This window comes from Diabrotica virgifera, chromosome 4, assembly GCF_917563875.1.
Source record: "Diabrotica virgifera virgifera chromosome 4, PGI_DIABVI_V3a".
NCBI lineage: Eukaryota > Metazoa > Arthropoda > Insecta > Coleoptera > Chrysomelidae > Diabrotica > Diabrotica virgifera.
Genome location: NC_065446.1, coordinates 134,714,248 through 134,735,525, shown reverse-complemented (window position 1 = coordinate 134,735,525; position 21,278 = coordinate 134,714,248).

Here is a 21,278-nt window from a genome sequence, read left to right as displayed (position 1 = left end):
GTTCATTCCCTACGGCCCTCCCTTAAGGATAGTTATGACACGATTTTGATAGGCATCCCATGCCAAAAATTTTCGTCTATATACGAAATTTAATAAAAACAATGTTTCATCCGGCCAGAAAATGGGTACAGTTTGACATATATTCGGATCCCGTACTATAATATCAAATATTTTTATTTAAATTAGAAGACATTCAAGGTTATTGTGCATCATTTTAAAGAATGACAGAGAAAAGCTTTTTTTTTCTCTAATTCTGGCTTTGGTTTATATAACCTTTAGCCACGTAATTGTATAACTTATCACTAAGTCAGGGGAGTAATGTGTAGTGTGTGTGTTGAGTAAGTGTCTTGTTACTTTGCAAAGTCGACGTCATTGTCTTTGCAAAGAGACGCTAATTGTTTCCGAACGTCTGCGGTCCCTCCGGTGAGTACCGATCCCACAAGGACAGAAACTATTTTTCATTTATTAATTTATAATAAACGAAAAATTTCTGCCCCTGGTAGGATTCGAACTCCCGACCTTTCGTTTCAAAGGTAGGCGCTCTTACCACTGCGCCACAGAGGGGGAAAGAGAAAAGCTAATATAATTATTAAATGATTTAAAAACTTATTCTACCAGAAATAAATTAAATAATAGACTAATATTGAGTATTAAATAAATAAAGATTCCCGTACATGTGATTAAAAAATAAGACTAAAGAAAATAAGAGACGGACTTCGTCCACCACCATCAAAAACTTCATTTTTCGTTTTTATTTTTTTTTTTATTAGATGGGATGCAATTAATTTTAAAATTTCCAAAACTTCATACGCATAGTTGTACTCTGGGCTAATTAGCAAAATTCATGGAAAAGTTATTTACCAGCAATTTTATTGCTGGGATCGAATTATAAGATCCTATACATTAATAATATAGGTATGCAAAGTCCGCAGATAGTGTGCTACTTTTTTTATAAACAAAATGGCGCCGACAAATCGTATTTTTTTCAATGATTGCTCTATAACTCCGAAGCTTTTAACTTTACAACAAAAACACCCAAATAAAAATTCACCGCAATTAAATTCTGCATAGAGATGTGTTTTTCAGGATTTGATCCGACGAAAATTTTCCTCGGAAAATGCGGGTTTTCCTAACAAAAACTCTAATTTTCAAATAAATTTTTGGTAAGTAATTATTAATCAATAATTAAATAACTTAGTGACATCAAAGCTTTCTTGGTATAGATTGTAATTCCAAAAGCCGGTGAAACTTAAACGAATATTTTAGCAACAATTCAATTGTTAATTAACAATTTACGATCGCAATAAAAACCAAAATAATCATGATACATTGATCAAACTTATAAAGATTATAAAGATGAGATGCTTATTTAATATTTTATCGACAAAATATAAATTTTTCTTTTTTTTTGCATAATCTTTAAATTTTGAAAAAAAATTGTTATAATACGTTGGTCTAATTAGTAAAGTAAAAGAAAGGTTATTTACCAGCAATTTTATTGCTGGAATCTAGTTATAAGATCCTATATATTATTAATATAGGTATGCAAAGTCCGCAGATAGTGTGCTACTTTTTTTATAAACAAAATGGCGCCGACAAATCGCATTTTTTTCAATTATTGCTCTATAACTCCGCAGATTTTAACTTTACGCCAAAAACACTCAAATAAAAATTCACCCCAATTTAATTCTACATAGAGGCATAATTTTCCCGATTTGCTCCGACGAAAATTTTCCTCGGAAAATGTGGGTTTTCCCAACAAAATCTCAAATTTTCAAATAATTTTTTTGGACCAGTAATTATTTATCACATGTCTTCGTTCAAGCCTCGACGAGGCTTGAACGAAGACATGTGCTACGATCGAGAGCAATGGCGATTGGGAATCGGAAGACGTCGTAGAACGTTATGAACCGATTATATATATATATATATATATATATATATATATATATATATATATATATATATATATATATATAATTATTTATCAATAATTATATAGCTTGATGAAATAAAAGCTGTCTTGGTATATAATATAAATTCAGAAGCTGGTGAAAATGAAACGAATACTTTAGCAACAATTCAATTGTTAATTAACAATTTACAGTCGCAATAACAACCAAAATAATCATGAGACATTGATCAAACTTAGAAAGATTATAAAGGTGTGATGCCTTTTTAATATTTTGTCGACAAAATATAAATTTTTCATTTTTTTGCATAATCTTTAAATGTTTAAAAAAATTGTTATAAACAAATTAACATTTCTCAGAAATTGTTTATTATATTCTAATTTTAAAAATACTTAAAATGCGTATTTCATAGGTCTTGAAAATGAATGCTTTAAAAAAATTTTCCAACCATTTGCAAAAAAGTTATGAAACAGCAAAATAAATATACGATTTCATCGTTGTTTACAATTTGTTTTAATTGTTTCAAAGCTTAAAAGTGAGTCTATGGTACAATCTAATTACTCACAAAGAATGTCAAAAATTAGTGCAATGGTTATATTTTAATTAAAGATTAAAAATACTTTTTTTTGTAATTTTTAGCGCAAAAGTAGGCCTGATACAGAGTCGGAGCTAAAATGTTCACTCGAAGTGACTGACACGCAGCATACATTATTTTTTATTAAGAGTGTACGTCGCGCGGCCGCCGGTCGTCGCTACGAGTGAAAATTTTAGCTACAGTACTCTATTATTCTACTTTAACGCGTGTAAATTACAAAAAAATATATTTATAATATTTAATTAAAATATAACCATTAAACTTATAATCGATATTTTTTTGTAAATAATTATCTTGTACTTTAAACCCACTTCTACGCTTTGAAATAATTTAAAAAATATATATAAATGCCGTAGTAATCGTATGTTTATTTTGCTGTTTCATAACTTTTTGCAAATGGTTGCAAAAAAGTATTAAAGCATTCATTTTCAAGATATTTGAAATGCGCATTTTAGCTATTTTTTAAAATTATAATATAATAAAAACTTTCTGAGAATCGTTAATTTGTTTATAACTATTTTTTTAAAACATTTAAAGATTATGCAAAAAAATAAAAAAAATAATGTTTTGTCGACAAAATGTTAAATAGGCATCTCATCTTAAAAAGATTTCAAAGTTTAATCAGTGTATCATAATTATTTTGGTTATTATTGCGACCATAAATTATTAATTAACAATTGAATTGTGGCTAAAATATTCGTTCAATTTTCACCAACTTCTGGAACTATAATCTAAACCAAGAAGGCTTTAAGTCACCAAATTATTTAATTATTGGTAGATAATTACTTATCTAAAACTTTATTTGAAAATTAAAGATTTTGTTGGGAAAACCCGCATTTTCCGAGGAAAATTTTCGTCGGAGCAGATCGGGAAAACACATCTCTATGCAGAATTTAATCACGGTGAATTTTTATTTGAGTGTTTTTTTGTAAAGTTAAAATCTTCGGAGTTATAGAGCAATAATTAAAAAAACACGATTTTCGTGCGCCATTTTGTTTCTAACAAAAGTAGCACACTATCTGAGGACTTTGCATACCTATATTATTAATATATAGGATCTTATAATTCGATTCCAACAATAAAATTGCTGGTAAATAACTTTTCCCAAAAATGGCCTATTCTCCGATAATCAGCCCAGACTATTGAGACTTTTACAAAACATGTCTATTTTTTATAGACCCGTAGTTTAAATTTACATAACCTCATTTTTTTTAAATAGCCTATAACTTTTTGTTTGGGACAGCTGCAGGTCTAATTTTTTTTTTATTTTGTGTATTTCATCAAACACTATACTTTTTGTTTTCTTAGATTTTTCCGTAAGGTTCGCCACCTTCACAAATCCAAAAAAACTGTCTTTTAGGAAGTTTTAGGGGGTTTAAACGTGTCTTTCCCATTTTTAAAAGTTCTGTAGAACCCAGTTACTTCAATTTACATAACGTAGAAAAAACATTTATTTGATCTAATTTGAAGCCGATAAAATAGGGAACTCCCCAAAACCCCATAAAAAACAGTTTTTCGGATTTTTGAAGGTGGCGAACGTTACCGAAAAATCTGAAAAATTAGAAATATAGTGTTTGATAAAATACACAAGATTAAAAAAAATTAGACTTGCAGCCATTCCCAAAAAAATTTATAAGCTTTTTTTCCACAACAAAATTTTTGAGGTTATTTACACTCAATCTACGGGTCTATAAAAATAGATGCGTATTGTAAAAGTCTTAACAATGCATGTGAATTTTTTGAAATTTTTAAATTTACTCCAGCCCACCTGAAAAAAATAAAAACGAAAAATGAAATTTTCGATGGAGGGTTAGGAGGAAGGGGACGGTGGATTAAAATTACGCTGAGTCTTAGTTTTTAATCACATAAAACTTAAAAAAATGAAGAAAAAAAATGGATTCTGGGGTAAGGGATTCTTTTAATTTATTTATCCCGTCCATAAGTGGAAAGTTTGATGCGCCACTGTCGACGCATGTGCCACTTAAAAGTGACGGCACATAGTTTATACCGTTTTCTTTTACAATTCAAGTTATATACTCTTATCGTGCCTAAAATGATTATCACATTTCACCTATACCGGCTCTTAGTATAATATTCTGCCAGATGGACTGATTTATTTATGTGCGTGTGTTGTTTCTTTATGTGTATAATCTTTCATTCCAACAAAATTTTTCCAGTCTTCTAGATTAGTATCTCCAATTTTTCTTCCACAATCCAATATAATATTAATCATCAAACAGCATCCATAATTTTAATCTGGTGATTTCAACGCTCTCAATTGCCAGTTAAAAGTGCATAAATTCAGTAGCAGTAGCAACTAGATTGCCACATTAAAAAGGTTATTAAATTCGTTTATTTCAGAAAAATTTATGAGAATTTTAAGTAAACCACTTCCAATGATGACGATAAATCTTTCATACAAAATAAATGATTTTATTTTGAGTCCAGCGAAAATAAAATTTATAAAAGTGCGAAAGAAATTGGTAAATGAGAGAAATCGTCAAATAGTTTATTTTTTAAAACATAATAAACGTTAGCTTACACTCGATTTATAACACATGTCATTGTAGGTCATATTTAAGTTTTCGTCATATTTCGCACTATTATATTATTTAAAATAAATATAAGTTCAATATACTGCCCACCTAAACATTCCATTAAAAAAGAGCAGTATAATGAATTCTTGAAAAGCTTAGGGGAAAGGTTCATTATTGGAGGTGACTTCAATGCAAAGGAGCTTTTGTTAGCCATTAAAGAACAGAGGTGTGAAGCACTATCAACTGGTAGACCAACCTACTGGCCTACGGATAGAAACAAGACCCCTGATTTAATAGACTTCTTTATTATTAAGAATATTTCAACTAATTTCATAGACATTGATGACTGTTGGGACTTAAATTCTGATCATTCCCCTATAGTACTAACCATGAGTGACAGGATTATTAAAAAACAAAGTAACCCGACATTAACAAATAAATGGACGGATTGGGATAGTTTTAAGCTAAGCCTTGAAGAGAGAATAAATCTAAGTGTACCAATACAAAACGCAGAGCAATTAGATAAAGAAGCAGAATTGTTGGTGAACAATATCCAGCAGGCAGCATGGGAAAACACTCCTACGCTGAAACCTAGGCTAAAAGGAAATAATTATCCAAAGGAAATAAGGAACATGATAATTGAAAAAAGAAAACTGAGAAGAATCTGGCAACAATCAAGGTCTCCTCAAGATAAGACTAAACTAAATCGTGCAAGTCAACAACTCAAAAGAACTATCCTACAATTAAAGAATGACTCGATTAATTCTTACTTACAGGAGCTAACAGATGACGGTAGTACAGATTATTCCTTATGAAAAGCTACTAAAAGACTGAAAAGACCTATTATGCACTCTCCTCCTATTAAACTAGAAAATGGTAACTGGGCCAGAAATAGTGCACAAAAAGCAGAGCTATTTGCCATACATCTTGAAAATACATTCAAACCAAATGAACCTCAAGGGGATGAAGAAAGATGGGAGGAACCTGTTCAATTAGAGGAAGAAATTCGGCTAACTACACCCAAAGAAGTACTTGAAGAAATAAGGGAAAATATTAATCCGAAGAAAGCTCCGGGCTATGATCTAATTACGGGTGAGCTGTTGAAAAATCTTCCCCGAAGAGCTATCGTAAAATTAACAAACCTCTTTAACGGTGCATTCAGATTAAAATATGTACCAATGATATGGAAGATGGCGGAAGTCATTATGATTCCTAAACCAGGAAAACCAGCACATGAGGTTTCGTCATACAGACCGATATCTCTGCTTCCTGTAATATCGAAGCTGTTTGAGAAACTGCTCCTTAAGCGAATAAAACCAATTATTGAAGCAAGGAATTTGATACCGACACATCAATTCGGATTTAGAAATAAGCATTCAACAATTGACCAGGTGCACAGAATCACAAATATTATCGAAAGATCCCTAGAAGAAAAGAAAGTCTGTTCAACTGTATTCCTTGATGCTGCACAGGCTTTTGATAAAGTCTGGCATGAAGGTTTAACATACAAACTAAAATGTTTTTTACCTATACAGTACTCAAAACTTTTACAGTCATACATAAAAGAACGACATTTTAGAATTGAGCAAGAAGACTGTTTTTCAGACTTAAAAGAAATTAGAGCAGGTGTTCCACAAGGCAGTGTGTTGGGTCCGGTCCTATACCTACTATACACGTGTGATATACCTGTACTGGAAAACAACACAGTTGCCACCTTTGCTGATGATACAGCTATTCAAGCAGTAGGGACGACAAGTGAAGAGGCGACCAAAAAGGTCCAAATAGCAGTTAACCAAATCTATAAGTGGAGACAAAAATGGAGAATCAGGCTAAATGAAGCTAAATCTGTCCATGTTAATTTCATCAACAAAAAAATACAATATATACCAGTTATAATCAACAATATCCAAGTACCATATGCAGATACTGCTAAGTATTTGGGTATAACATTAGATGCAAAACTACGCTGGAAGGTGCCCGTTAAGAAAAAAAGGGAAGAACTAAATATAAGATATAAAAAAATGTATTGGCTAATTGGAAGAAACTCCACACTGTCGATGCATAATAAGTTACTAATTTACAAACAAATATTGAGACCTGTATGGACTTATGGATGCCCACTATGGGGGTGTACTAGACCAAGTAATATAACAGTAATACAAAGATTCCAGAACAAAATACTAAGAAATATTGTAGATGCTCCTTGGTATGTTACAAACAGTGATCTCCATAAGGACCTAGGAATGGAAACTGTGGATATAATCATCAAGAAGATGGCAGGAAGTCACGAGCAACGACTTCACATGCACGAGAATATTGAGGCAATCCAGCTCCTCGATACTACTGGGCAAGTTAGAAGACTGAAGAGGACAAAACCTTATGAACTAGTTTAAGTGATAGGTGATAGTGAAAAGCACAGCATAGTGCTTGTGCGCGTTAGTGTGTATGCTAGAATAGTGCACTATCTTGTTAGGTTAGATAAGAGACGCTATGGGGCAAGCTCTTAATTTTAAGGAACAGTAATAATTTAGGTTAGATTAAAATTGCTCATTGGTCAAGTATGACCAGATTGTAATTGTAATAATCATCATCGTAGTGATGATTACGGAAAAAAAATTATATTATTAAACATGTAAATATGCTATAAAAAGCTGTAAAAGGTGCATTTGAATTTGCATTTATAGAAAATGAAAAGGGCTGAATTAAATATAAGGAACCTTATTTTTTATTGACTGTTGATAATATAAATGTTATACGTTTTTTAAACATACATTTCAAGATGTACTTAGTAATAGTAATAATAAAAATAACCAGGAATTGAAAACAGCTTTCATAATTTCGATATTATATAAAAAGGTAACATATTAGACTGCAATAACTACCGAGGGCTATCAGTAACGAGTACGGTAAATAGGATCTATGGCAAAATAATCAGAGATGATCCAAGACGAATACAAAAACCAGGAGGAAGAGGAGCAGAGCGGGTTTCGATCTGGTAGGTCTTGCACAGACAACGTGTTCTGCTTGAAAGAAATTATAGAGAAGAAACTAGCACGGAATAGATCAACACAACTTACATTCATAGATTTAGAAAAAGCATATGATAACATACCTATCTCGAAACTATGGCAGGTAATACAGGAAACTTCAATCAATCATACACTCATAAAGGCTGTTCAGAATATATACAACAACACGGAAGCCCAGATAAAATTAGGCAACAGAATATCGGAACCATTCAGAGTCGATAAAGGCCTACGGCAGGGGTGCTGCATATCACCGACACTTTTTAAAATCTATATTGGTAAAGCTCTCCACCGGTGAAAATCGAAATGCAAAGGAATGGGCATACATTTGGACGATGACACTTGTTTGTATACCCTCCAATTTGCCAATGATCAAGTAATATGTGCAAATGAGAAAGAGGATCTCGAGTACATGACACGAAAATTGAATGAGGAATTTGAAAAATGGGGTCTGATAATGAACATGGAAAATACGGTGCACTTCTGCGTAGGAGAGGAAACTACTGACCTTCAACTGGAAAATAATAAAACAGTAAAACGATGTGAAGACTGTAGATACCTGGGAATAAATTTTAACAAAGAAGGAACGGATGATGCAGAGATAAACAGTAGGATAAATAAAGCAAGAAAATTAATTAATTCTCTGAATGGAATATTATGGACTACTGAAATAGGAAAACAAAGAAAATTGAGAATATACGACACAATGATAAAAAGCACACTGCTGTACGGATCTGAAACGTGGCGTCTGAAAGAACATCAAATAAGGAAAATAGAAGCCACATAAATGGATGCATTAAAAAGAGCAGCTAGAAAAACGAAATTTGATAGGGTTCGAAACAACACAATTAAGGAAGAAATGGTTCTAATAGAAACTGTGACCGACTGCATAGATAGAAAACAGCTTATATGGTATGGGCATGTTCAAAAAATGCCAGAAGATAGACTACCAAAGAAAATAGCGCAATGGATACCACCGAAACATAGGAAACGAGGAAGATCAAAGAAATCGTGGATGGAAGGAGTTCGAAGATCAATGAGCGAACGAGGATTGACAGAAGAAGATTGTAATGATGGGTCGCGATGGCAATTGGGCATCGGAGAACGTCGATTTTGCATCTGCGAATGCCGTTTCTCTGCTGAGATCGAATGTGAGAAGGATATTTTTTGGCCCTAACGCCATAATATGGTAAACACTTCAAAATATGGTTGGTTCAGGGTCGTGCTATTTTAGTTGATACATATTGTGCCTGTATATGTAATCGACCAGAAGGTATCGAATTTTTCTCTGGTGGTATACCGACAAAATATCAACTAAAATAAACAAACACACAGAAAGAAAGGAATAACGCCAGCACTCAGTATAAACAATAATTTATGTAAAGAACAAAAAGGGTCAAAATAAAAAGCACTCGCACAGTGGGTGGCACAATAATATATGTGGTGATTCAAAAACTTTCGGCTACATCGGCCATACTGAGAGAAACTTCAACAAACGTATAGCAGAACACCAATTGCTTTTAATAACAGAAAATCAGTTTTTACAAACTCACTTCACCTTCCAGATAATAATCACTCTTCTAATATCCAATTTCAATCATTCCATATTCAAAATAAACGGTTTAAGTTATCCCTATTAGATTCTATGGAAATTAATAAATTAAAAATTATACAAATATAATTATACAGGGTGAGTCATGAGGAACTGTACATACTCCTACCTCGTATAGAGGCTCCTATGGGGAATAACAAATGACCATTAAAAAGTGTCTGCCCCCCATTGTTTAATAATATACAGGGCGAGATTCGCATTTTGACAGAAATTTGTATTCGTCATAATTTTTGAACGGTCAAATAGATGTGTCTCTTATTTTGGTCAATTGTTACACTATTACCACCTAATCAACTGATTTATTCAAACTAGAAAAAAATCAGGTCCGGCTTTAAAAAATTAGTTCGTTTTGGTCTTAGAAGAAATTTCACCCTGTATATGCTTTTTGAAAACTCTTATATGAATTTTACAAATTAGACAAATAGGCAATTAAAATGGCATATTTATTTTTTCCCCACACGATTACCTAATTTTTTATAAAAAAATCAAATTTGACTATGAATTAAAAGTTTGGTAAAGTGAACCATAGATTTCAAAAAATTAACTTTTATTACAAAAATTAATTTTTTTAAACAGATATTTAATTTATATTACCACCCAATCAACTGATTTATTCAAACTAGAAAAAATCAGGTCCGGCTTTAAGAAATTACTTCGTTTGAGTCTTAGAAAAAAATTTCACCCTGTATATGCTTTTTGAAAACTCTAATACGAATTTTACAAATTAGACAAATAGGCAATTAAAATGGCATATTTATTTTTCCTCCACACGTTTACTTAATTTTTTATTAAAAAATCAAATTTGTCAAAATCGCAATTTTACCATAAAAATAAAAAAAATTAAACAGGGTTTTTCTTAAAATTAAAAGTTTCACCATGTTTTTTTTTTCTTTAACACGTCTAGATCTAAAACTCCCCATAACACTTCTCTTTGGACTCTATAGTTTAACATAGACGTGATCAAATAGATAAATTTTAAATTTTTTCACTTAATTTTTGCGATTTAACTTTGCAATTCACGAATCTGCACCTTTTATTTTTAAAAATTCATAACTTTTACGAGAAGAAGACTGAAAGTCTACAACAATTTTCATAGTCTTCACAATGACACTTTTTACTGGTAAGAGATATGCGCTGTAAAAATTTCAGAAAAAAAATTAAAATGGAACAGGGTTTTAGCGAGTTAACCGTGATTTCATTTTTTTTTTCATTTTTAGGTTAAAATTCCGATTTTGACAAATTTGATTTTTAATAAAAAAATTAAGTAATCGTGTGGAGAAAAAGTAAATATGCCATTTTAATTGCCTATTTTTCTAATTTGTAAAATTCATATTAGAGTTTTCAAAAAGCGTATAAAGGGTGAAATTTTTTCTAAGACTCAAACGAACAATTTTTTAATTTTAAAGCCGGACCTGATTTTTTTCTAGTTTGAATAAATCAGTTGATTGGGTGGTAACATAAATTAAATATTTGTTCAAAAAAAATTAATTTTTGTAATAAAAGTTAATTTTTTTTAAATCTATACAGGGCGAGATTCGCATTTTGACAGAAACTTGAATGTATTCGTCATAATTTTTGAACGGTCAGATCAATGCATCTCTTATTTTGGTCAATTGTTACACTATTACCACCTAATCAACTGATTTATTCAAACTAGAAAAAAATCAGGTTCGGCTTTAAAAAATTAGTTCGTTTTGGTCTTAGAAGAAATTTCACCCTGTATATGCTTTTTGAATACTCTAATATGAATTTTACAAATTAGACAAATAGGCAATCAAAATCGCATATTTATTTTTTTCCCACACGATTACTTAATTTTTTATAAAAAAATCAAATTTGACTATGAATTAAAAGTTTGGTAAAGTGAACCATAGATTTCAAAAAATTAACTTTTATTACAAAAATTAATTTTTTTAAACAGATATTTATATTTAATTTATATTACTACCCAATAAACTGATTTATTCAAACTAGAAAAATCAGGTCCGGCTTTAAAAAATTTGTTCGTTTGGGTCTTAGAAAAAAATTTCACCCTGTATACGCTTTTTGAAAACTCTAATATGAATTTTACAAATTAGACAAATAGGCAATTAAAATGGCATATTAATTTTTTCTCCACACGATTATTTAATTTTTTGTTAAAAAATTAAATTTGTCAAAATCGCAATTTTACCATAAAAATAAAAAAAAAATTAAACAACGTTTTTCTTAAAATTAAAAGTTTCACCATGTTTTTTTTTTCTATAACACGTCTAGATCTAAAACTCCCCATAACACTTCTCTTTGGACTCGATAGTTTAACATAGACGAGATCAAATAGATAAATTTTAAATTTTTTCACTTAATTTTTGTGATTTAACTTTGCAATTCACGAATCTGCACCTTTTATTTTTAAAAATTCATAACTTTTACGAGAAGAAGACTGAAAGTCTACAACAATTTTCATAGTCTTCACAATGACACTTTTTACTGGTAAGAGATATGCGCTGTAAAAATTTCAGAAAAAAAAAATTAAAATGGAACAGAGTTTTAGCGAGTTAAACCGTGATTTCATTTCTTTTTCATTTTTAGGTTAAAATTCCGATTTTGACAAATTTGATTTTTAATAAAAAAAATTAAGTAATCGTGTGGAGAAAAAGTAAATATGCCATTTTAATTGCCTATTTGTCTAATTTGTAAAATTCATATTAGAGTTTTCAAACAGCGTATAAAGGGTGAAATTTTTTCTAAGACTCAAACGAACAATTTTTTAATTTTAAAGCCGGACCTGATTTTTTTTTAGTTTGAATAAATCAGTTGATTGGGTGGTAACATAACTTAAATATTTGTTCAAAAAAAATAATTTTTGTAATAAAAGTTAATTTTTTTTAAATCTATGGTTCACTTTACCAAACTTTTAGTTATTCATAAGTAGTCAAATTTGATTTTTTTATAAAAAATTAAGTAATCGTGTGGGGAAAAAATAAATATGCCATTTTAATTGCCTATTTGTCTTATTTGTAAAATTTATATTAGTTTTCAAAAAGCGTATACATTGTGAAATTTTTTCTAAGACTCAAACAAACAATTTTTTAAAGCCGGACCTGATTTTTCTCAGTTTGAATAAATCAGTTGATTGGGTGGGAACATAAATTAAATATTTGTTTAAAAAAATAATTTTTGTAATAAAAGTTAATTTTTTTTAAATCTATGGTTCACTTTACCAAACTTTTAATTCATAGTCAAATTTGACTTTTTTTAAATTAAGTAATCGTATGGGGAAAAATAAATATGCCATTTTAATTGCATATTTGTCTAATTTGTAAAATTCATATTAGAGTTTTCAAAAAGCGTATAATAGGTGAAATTTTTTCTAAGACCCAAACGAACAATTTTTTAAAGCCGGACCTGATTTTTTTCTAGTTTGAATAAATCAGTTGATTGGGTGGTAACATAAATTAAATATTTGTTCAAAAAAAATTAATTTTTGTAATAAAAGTTAATTTTTTTTAAATCTATGGTTCACTTTACCAAACTTTTAATTATTCATAAGTAGTCAAATTTGATTTTTTTTATAAAAAATTAAGTAATCGTGTGGGGAAAAAATAAATATGCCATTTTAATTGCCTATTTGTCTAATTTGTAAAATTCATATTAGAGTTTTCAAAAAGCGTATAAAGGGTGAAATTTTTTCTAAGACTCAAACGAACTAATTTTTTAAAGCCGGACCTGATTTTTTTCCAGTTTGACTAAATCAGTTGATTAGGTGGTAATAGTGTAACGATTGACCAAAATAAGAGACACATCGATCTGACCGTTCAAAAATTATGACGAATACAAATTTCTGCCAAAATGCGAAACTCGCCCTGTATATTATTAAACAATGAGAGCAGACACTTTTTACTTTTGGAAGCACATTTGTTATTCCCCATAGGAGCCTCTATACGAGGTAGGAGTATGTACAGTTCCTCATGACTCACCCTGTATATATATATATATATATATATATATATATATATATATATATATATATATATACATATATATATATATATATATATATATATATATATATATATATATATATATATATATATATATATACATGTATATAGTGGCTAAAACACCCTCGTGGGGGTAGCGCCGCCTTTACAGGCTCTCTAGATCCATGTTTTCGAGGTGGATCAGTCCTCCATTCTTCTCTTTCTTAAAGTGCATTACATATCCGGTTCCAGCTGATTCTGTCTCTTGATTTTTCTTCTGCATTTCTAATTCCCATGTCCTCTAGATCTCGCTTCACCTCTTCCAGCCATTTGGACCTCGGTCTTTCTCTTCGTCTCCTTCCCGCCGGATACCACTTTGTCACTATGTTTATTATCGCTTCTTCTCCTGCTCTCCATACATGCCCAAGCCATCTCACTCTTTGTCTCTGTATTCTCCTGACTATATCTTGCCCCTTCAATTCTTCATTTATTTCGTTATTTCTTCGACTCCTGTATTCACCCTCTGCTGTTTTTATTGGTCCTAATATTGCCCGAATTATTTTTCTCTCAGTTCTTCTCAAATTTTCTTCGTCTGTCTTGGTCATTGTCATCACTTCAGCTCCATACATTAATGTCCGTCTAATTAACGTTTCATAGAGCCTTAATTTAGTAGTTTTTGTTAATATTTTGTTTTTATCATTTTTTTGTTGGCTTGGAATGCTCTATTTATTTCCAATGTTTTCTCTTTTATTTCGTTTTATCTTGTTCCATCACTTGACAGCATGACTCCTAGGTACTTATATTTACTTATTCTTCAAATTTGTATCTTCCCACTTTGACTTCTCTATTAGTAGGATTTTTTCCTAATCTGAACATTTTTGTTTTGTTTTCGTTAATACTCAGACCCACTGTTTTTCCTTCTTGAATGAGTTATAGATGTAAATAAATGGTATATCCTTATTGTAATAATGGACAATATATGGAAATTAATTAAATAGTCTATTAATTTTCAGAACTTACTTTGGTAATCAGAAGCCTGTTTGTTCACTTAAACACTACTGTAAATCACTTCAATTAAATGACTTTGTACAAATATCATTATGAACGATAAACTTGAGACAAACAGCTTATCGAAACATATATTAATTTTTAATAAATTTTGTAGAAGTATTAAAAACATTTTATTGTTAGACACTTTGATATTGCTTAAACGTTTCGGTTATTTGTCACTTTCAATAATTACTTTGATAATTCTATAAACATTACATAATACACTTTATATTTACGTCTGCACTTATTGTTAGTCTGTGTTGGAAAGCGAAATTTCAGTAGCAGACAGTAATTTTCATTTGTAAGTGTCTGCATATACAGTCGTGTCCGCAAATGGTTTAATTAAGGTTTCAATTTTTAGGGTTTATACCCTAAGTTACTAAAAATCAGCAGTGTAATGTTGTTTATAAGTAAATTTTAAAGACTACAATTTAACATCTACATAGAAGGGTTGTTGCACACAAACGTAATGTACTAACCAATAAATTAAACACTACAAACTTAGCCAAACATTCTATAGAAAATAACCATGCTTTTAAATTTGAAAATATACGGGTTTGAGAAAAAGGACAGAACTGCAGCAAAAGATATATTGGAGATGATTCATATAAAGAAAGATCAAAATTGTATCAATAAAAATACCGATATCAAGGTTCTATCCAACATATATCACAACTTCTGTATATTCCATCTATAATATTTCTATAATATTTTAGCTCTCACTTGTGTATAGGTCAATTCTTCTTCTTCATCTTGTTCCATGTTCATTATTATTTCTCTATCTTCTTCTCTATCCGTTTCTTGATATATTTCTTCGAAATACTTCTGCGGTTATTCACACTTTTCATACTCCACCAACTATTAGCAGTTGATGCTGTTAAAATAAAAATAACAATTTTATCACCCTTAAATAATTAATCTCAGACATATAATTCACCCAAACATATTGGCATTTGCATAAGTTGAAAGAAAGTATCAAAAACGAATAGTCCTCTGGCGTGCAATATTAAAATTACCCCAAAACTAACCCGACGCGTCTTGTAATAGCCGCCCAAATAAATTCGCTTGCCCCGGAGGAATACTCCTTCAGACACGGAGCTATAAATCTAAAATATCTCTTTATTATCCGAGCACTAATATTTAAGGCGTACAGCGGCAGAGGAAGAACAGAAAACAATTTAGTTAATGTGTAATGGAAAGCGAGGAGTTAAATAAGATAATGCTGTTATATATTCATGTTTATGTAGTATGTGTGTAGGTACATATTAACTCTGCGTATATTTTGCTACCTTGGTAGAAGTTTCTTGTATAATATGTACATTATATAATATGTTGTATACATGACTAAACTATAAAAATAAACAGGTAAGAAACATTATCCACGAAACAAAAGTGCAGTAACAAGTATGTCGTAATATCCGCTGGAAGGGTTGACATGAAAGGGTTGACATGGAGGATATGACATTTCGACATTGTTTCTCTTGGTGGCATAATAATTTGTAAGCCGTTCCCACGGGCAATAAGTTCAGTTCATTTTCTTTACTATATTTTCTTACCTTAGTAATAAAACCCACCTCTTCTTTTCAACCAGATCATTTGGAAACAAAGAATTTACATATCCCTCTTTCACTATATTGTTTACAACCTGGGAAAAGCACATTACCATTTTTATTATACAAATAAAAATGGTAATGTGGTAAAATGGTTCAAAAAAGTCTCTAACTTTTGCTTGGTAAATATCACTTATAATAAGACCGAATTATTGTGGTATTATCTTAAAAAACAATATACTTAAGCAGAGACTCGGCAGAAACAACAAAATTTCAACTTCATAGGAATTAAAATGGCTTGAGATTGGGCAAATTCCTGGCTCTTCAACCTTTGTCTACAAATTGATAATCACAAGATGACTGTCACGATGTCACACTTCGGCTGTTAGCCTTAAAATCTTCTCCAGTGTTCTATATTTAAATTATATTTATGTAAAAAATAAAAATATATACCATTTTTATTCAGTTACAGTGCGAAGGCAAAACAATCTTATTTTTCACATAGAATACGGAGCGCAGTTCAGCATCCTGAAGCGACGATTTTCGACTCTTATTGGAGTCATCTTCGGAGAGGCGTAGACCTGCTGCTCTCTACTCGAAGTGACCAACCATGAAAGCTTATCCCCACATTGTAACTGACGTGTATGGATTAGGTGACTAGCCTCATCTGGCAAATGAAAGATAAAGTTTTCGATCCTAATAGCAACATTGATAATATTGAAAAATATTAAAAATATCACTAAAAGATTTTTAAATTGAAAACTTATTGGTCCATTTCCCTGCTGACACCTCCAAGGCTTCTACAATATGCAAGCCAGATGGATGCTGCAGTGAAGACAAAAGGGAAGGAATTCTACACTATGCAATTCACAACCCCCGTCTACAGCTTGGTAAAGTTCCAACGGAAAGTGGACCTAGTTACTCTATAGGAGTAATACTAATAAAAATAAAAATGTATACCATTTTTATTCAGTTGCAATGCGAAGGCAAAACAATTTTATTATTCACTTAGAATACGGAGCGCAGTCCAGCACTCTGAACCGACGATTTTCGACTCTTATTGGAGTCATCTTCGGAGAGGCGTAGGCCTGCTGCTACATACTCGAAGTGACCAACCATGAAAGCTTATCCCCACATTGCAAATGACGTGTATGGATTAGGTGAATAGCGTCATCTGGCAATTGAAAGATAAAGTTTTCAATCCTAATAGCAACATTTTATATCTTTCTATCTTTTATATTTATGTATTATATCAGATATTTTCGGGTATAATATCACAAGAGAGTGAGAATAAATTGAAAATAATGCGACAGTTTTTCGAAAATTTGTTGTCTGGTAATAGACACGAGAGCCCGCAGGGCTCGAGTGGCTATTGCCCAATGACAACAAATTGGAGTAAAAATGAAGCATTATTTTCTTATTTATTCTTACTGTCGTGTGATATTCGTTAGATTATTTTTTAATACGTATATTATGGATATTTTCTTAAATGTGACAGTTGTCAAAACTAGGAAATTGGTTGCCATTAAACAGAAACAATCTACTTAAAAAAATTCTATCGGTAATTTTCTATAGTAGATAATTCTCGGTATAATTTTAATCTGATTGGACAGAATTAAACACGTGATCAAATATCTTACTATAAGATTGGAAAAATCATTAAAAAATAATCGTATATAATATCACAAGAGAGAAAATTTTGCCGGCAATATTTTCGACTGGTATGAAAGTTTGTTGCCTGGCAATTTTCGCGAATTAAATTTTGACTTAAATGACGAGACGTCAGTCGAGTGATTTTGTCAAAATTTCATAAGCGAAAATTACCAAAAGGCAACGAACTTGAATGAAACCAGGAGAAAATTTAGCCCGTAAATAATTTTTTCTCGGATGATATTCGACAAGACTATTTCACGAGAAAATTAATGCACCATATCAACGAAATATAATTTTTATTTATTTGGTATTATTTACCAGACACTTTCGTGACGACTCTGTCATAATTTTGTCGCTGAGAAATCACGTCGCTAAGGAGTTTTGTCAGTAGAAAACGATGCGTTGCTATGACGTTTTATCAGTTAAAAACAGTCTAGTGAAATAGTCACGAAAAATTAAAATTTTTGATCTTTAATGACTCAAAAAGTATTGATTTATTTTAATAAATTTATATAACAAATTCTGCTTATAATTTGTCCTTCTATCGATTTGTGGAGTTATTTTTAATAAAATAATTTTCACCCCCGAGAAGGGGTGGTAACCATCCTCAGGGTAAAGGCGCAAGGTAGCACCATGTCACCTTTGTTTGTTGGGGTATCCTCTAACCACTCACCAATTTTCGTGAAAATCGATGAAGGTTTACCGAAATTGAAGGTAATAGTTGATTTTTATTTGCAGTGACGGCACTATACAAAAGAAATTGCAATTTAATGACCTAATGGCGCGTATTTTGGAAGCTCATAAATTATTTATCAATATTTAGTCGCCAAGTAATTAATTTAATGCATTTTAAGTGCAACTTTTTCTTAAGCCTGGAAAATGGGGTGGCTTTCTTGCGAAGGGGTTGTAGCTCAATAATCGAAATGCGCATGATTTAAGAGTTTATTCTCCCGATATATAAGCTATTGAAATAATATCCGTGATACGATATATTTTAATATTTTTCAGCATGTTTCTCTTAAGTAAAATCAATTAAAGGTTTGTTTGGGGGTGAAGGGGATGAGCTCAAAAATCCAAACTATATCATTTCAAGAGCTCATAAATAGCTCGTAATTCTGTCGCAAAAATCGATTCAACATCCCTATTTTTCAGTAGCTGTATAGTGGGGGCGGGGCTGACTCAGCCCCCCCCCCACTATACAGCTATTTGACATATAATATTAAAATCCTGCTCAGTGGGTCATAGCTCAGGGCTATTTGTTTTTTAATTTTTGCAAGTGAGGGGGGGCAGCTCAACAAGGGTGACAGCCAGTCAAACTAACCTAGAAATACTGATAGAGATTCCAGAACAAAGTCCTTAGAACAATGCTGAATGCCCCTTGGTACGTACCAAACTATGTGATAGAGCAAGACCTCAATGTGCCATCCATAAAAACAGTAATAAGAAAATATTACAAAAAATTTTCCAAGAGACTAGAATCTCATCCAAACGAGTTAGCCAGCAACCTCAATGATGACCACAATGATGTAGACGCCTGAAGAGATTCAAAGTAGTGGACCTAGCAAGAAGATTCGAATAATCTGTGATAACTTAACTTATTTTAACTTGTTTTAATTTAATTTATGTAAAGAGGGTGATCACTGGATCTCCCTCTACAGGTCACATTTTCAATTTTTGTCAAATAATTTACCTATTGTTCTTAGTTAAGAACAGATTGTAAATATTACAACATAAAAAAAATTGCGTAAGAAATATATCAGAATATGTGATAATTAACGGCAATGGACGCTAGTGTGGCCCTAGCATAAGGATTTACCTTTATATCTAAGGTTAAGGTACGTCTGTTGATGCAACCAGACATTAATTTATGATCTGTCTTTTTGTTACACTTTGTATACATATGTATACCTCGGCGTACCGGTAGCGGTCTTAAAAATCTGTCGCGAGTTTAATGCCTTTCCCCATCCAAACAGTGCACAGCGTCGCTAAAAAAGTTTTAACTTAAAAAAAATTCGTTTTCTATCACAAATCAAATACATAGAGATTTAATAAAAATTAAAACTTCACCCCCCATTCGACGTCCATGATGGGAATTCACAATGATCCATGAGATTAAATAGGCAGAAGGAATTAGTCAAATCGTCGTCGACTGGCAAATAATTTTGGGGGCTTTTTGATGGTCGATCGTAAATTTTATTGGGGACAACGACTGAATCAGCTAAACATAACTATTTTATGGCTTTACTCTTCTCACTTATGGTAGAATAATAATCATAACGACTTGTCTTATTGATATGTCGGCTGGGTTTGAAAAGAGAAATAAAATTTGGTGCTATGGTGCTTCTCAGAGCCTTTTTTCAATGCGCCATTATAATGTATTGGATGTGTCGAGAATTATTTCATGTAATTTTTGACAAATCTGACAAATGCCAGGATCGTACTTAGCCACAGGTGAAAAGCTTGTGGCCTTAAACTTGTACTTTTATTGCAAGGTGGATTATTAGGGATATTATTAGTAGATTTAATTTTTACACTATTATGTTAACATTATATTTTTTTTATGGGTGTAATCCCGTATATTAATAAAAATAAAAAGTAAACAATACAGGGGTCGGCATAAGTGGGGCAACAAATTTGCATCAAGAGTAAAATTCAGCGTTAAAATGAATTTATTCAAAGACATTACAAAAAGGATTCGAAAAAGGGTTACAGTAAGTATTCAAATTGATGCTCATTTTGATAAATGCATAATGCATTTATTGCAACGTTTCGCAATGGAGAGGCAGGTGCGGCGAAGCACGTCAACCGGTCAAGCTGCCCGCGAAGATTTTCAAATTCTTCTTCAATTGCAATTCATAGGTCGGGAAGGGTGCGTGGTCCTCTTGCAAAAACGCGGTCCTTGAGAAGGCTCCACAGAAAAAAAAGCACAGGGTGTCAGGTCACATGGCTGTGAAGCCACTCAACGATTCCTTGTCTACCTTAGTCCAGTCGGGTTAGACGAATAACAGGCCTAACCTTGCATTAGGAGCTGCCCCAAATTTTAGTTTTCTAATAATTAGGAGGGGTCAGTAGTAGTGTAAATTTAAAATCTCGACTGAATTGCGCTGTTGCGTTAGCCGCCATCTTGATTTTAAACGAGAACCGTTTTTGCTCAATATCTCCGCCACTTTCAACTTTTCGACAAAAAGTGTAACAACCAAAATTGTTGAAAATGTGATTTTCTACCATTCTTATTCTTACAATTTTTTTCGTGCCTTCGATATTTTCCGAGTTATGGCGGAAAATAGTGACAGTTAGAGCATAATTATTGAATTATCTCGTTTATTATTAGTTTTATGACAAAAATGTTCCTATACAAAAATAGAGAGAATTAAATTATA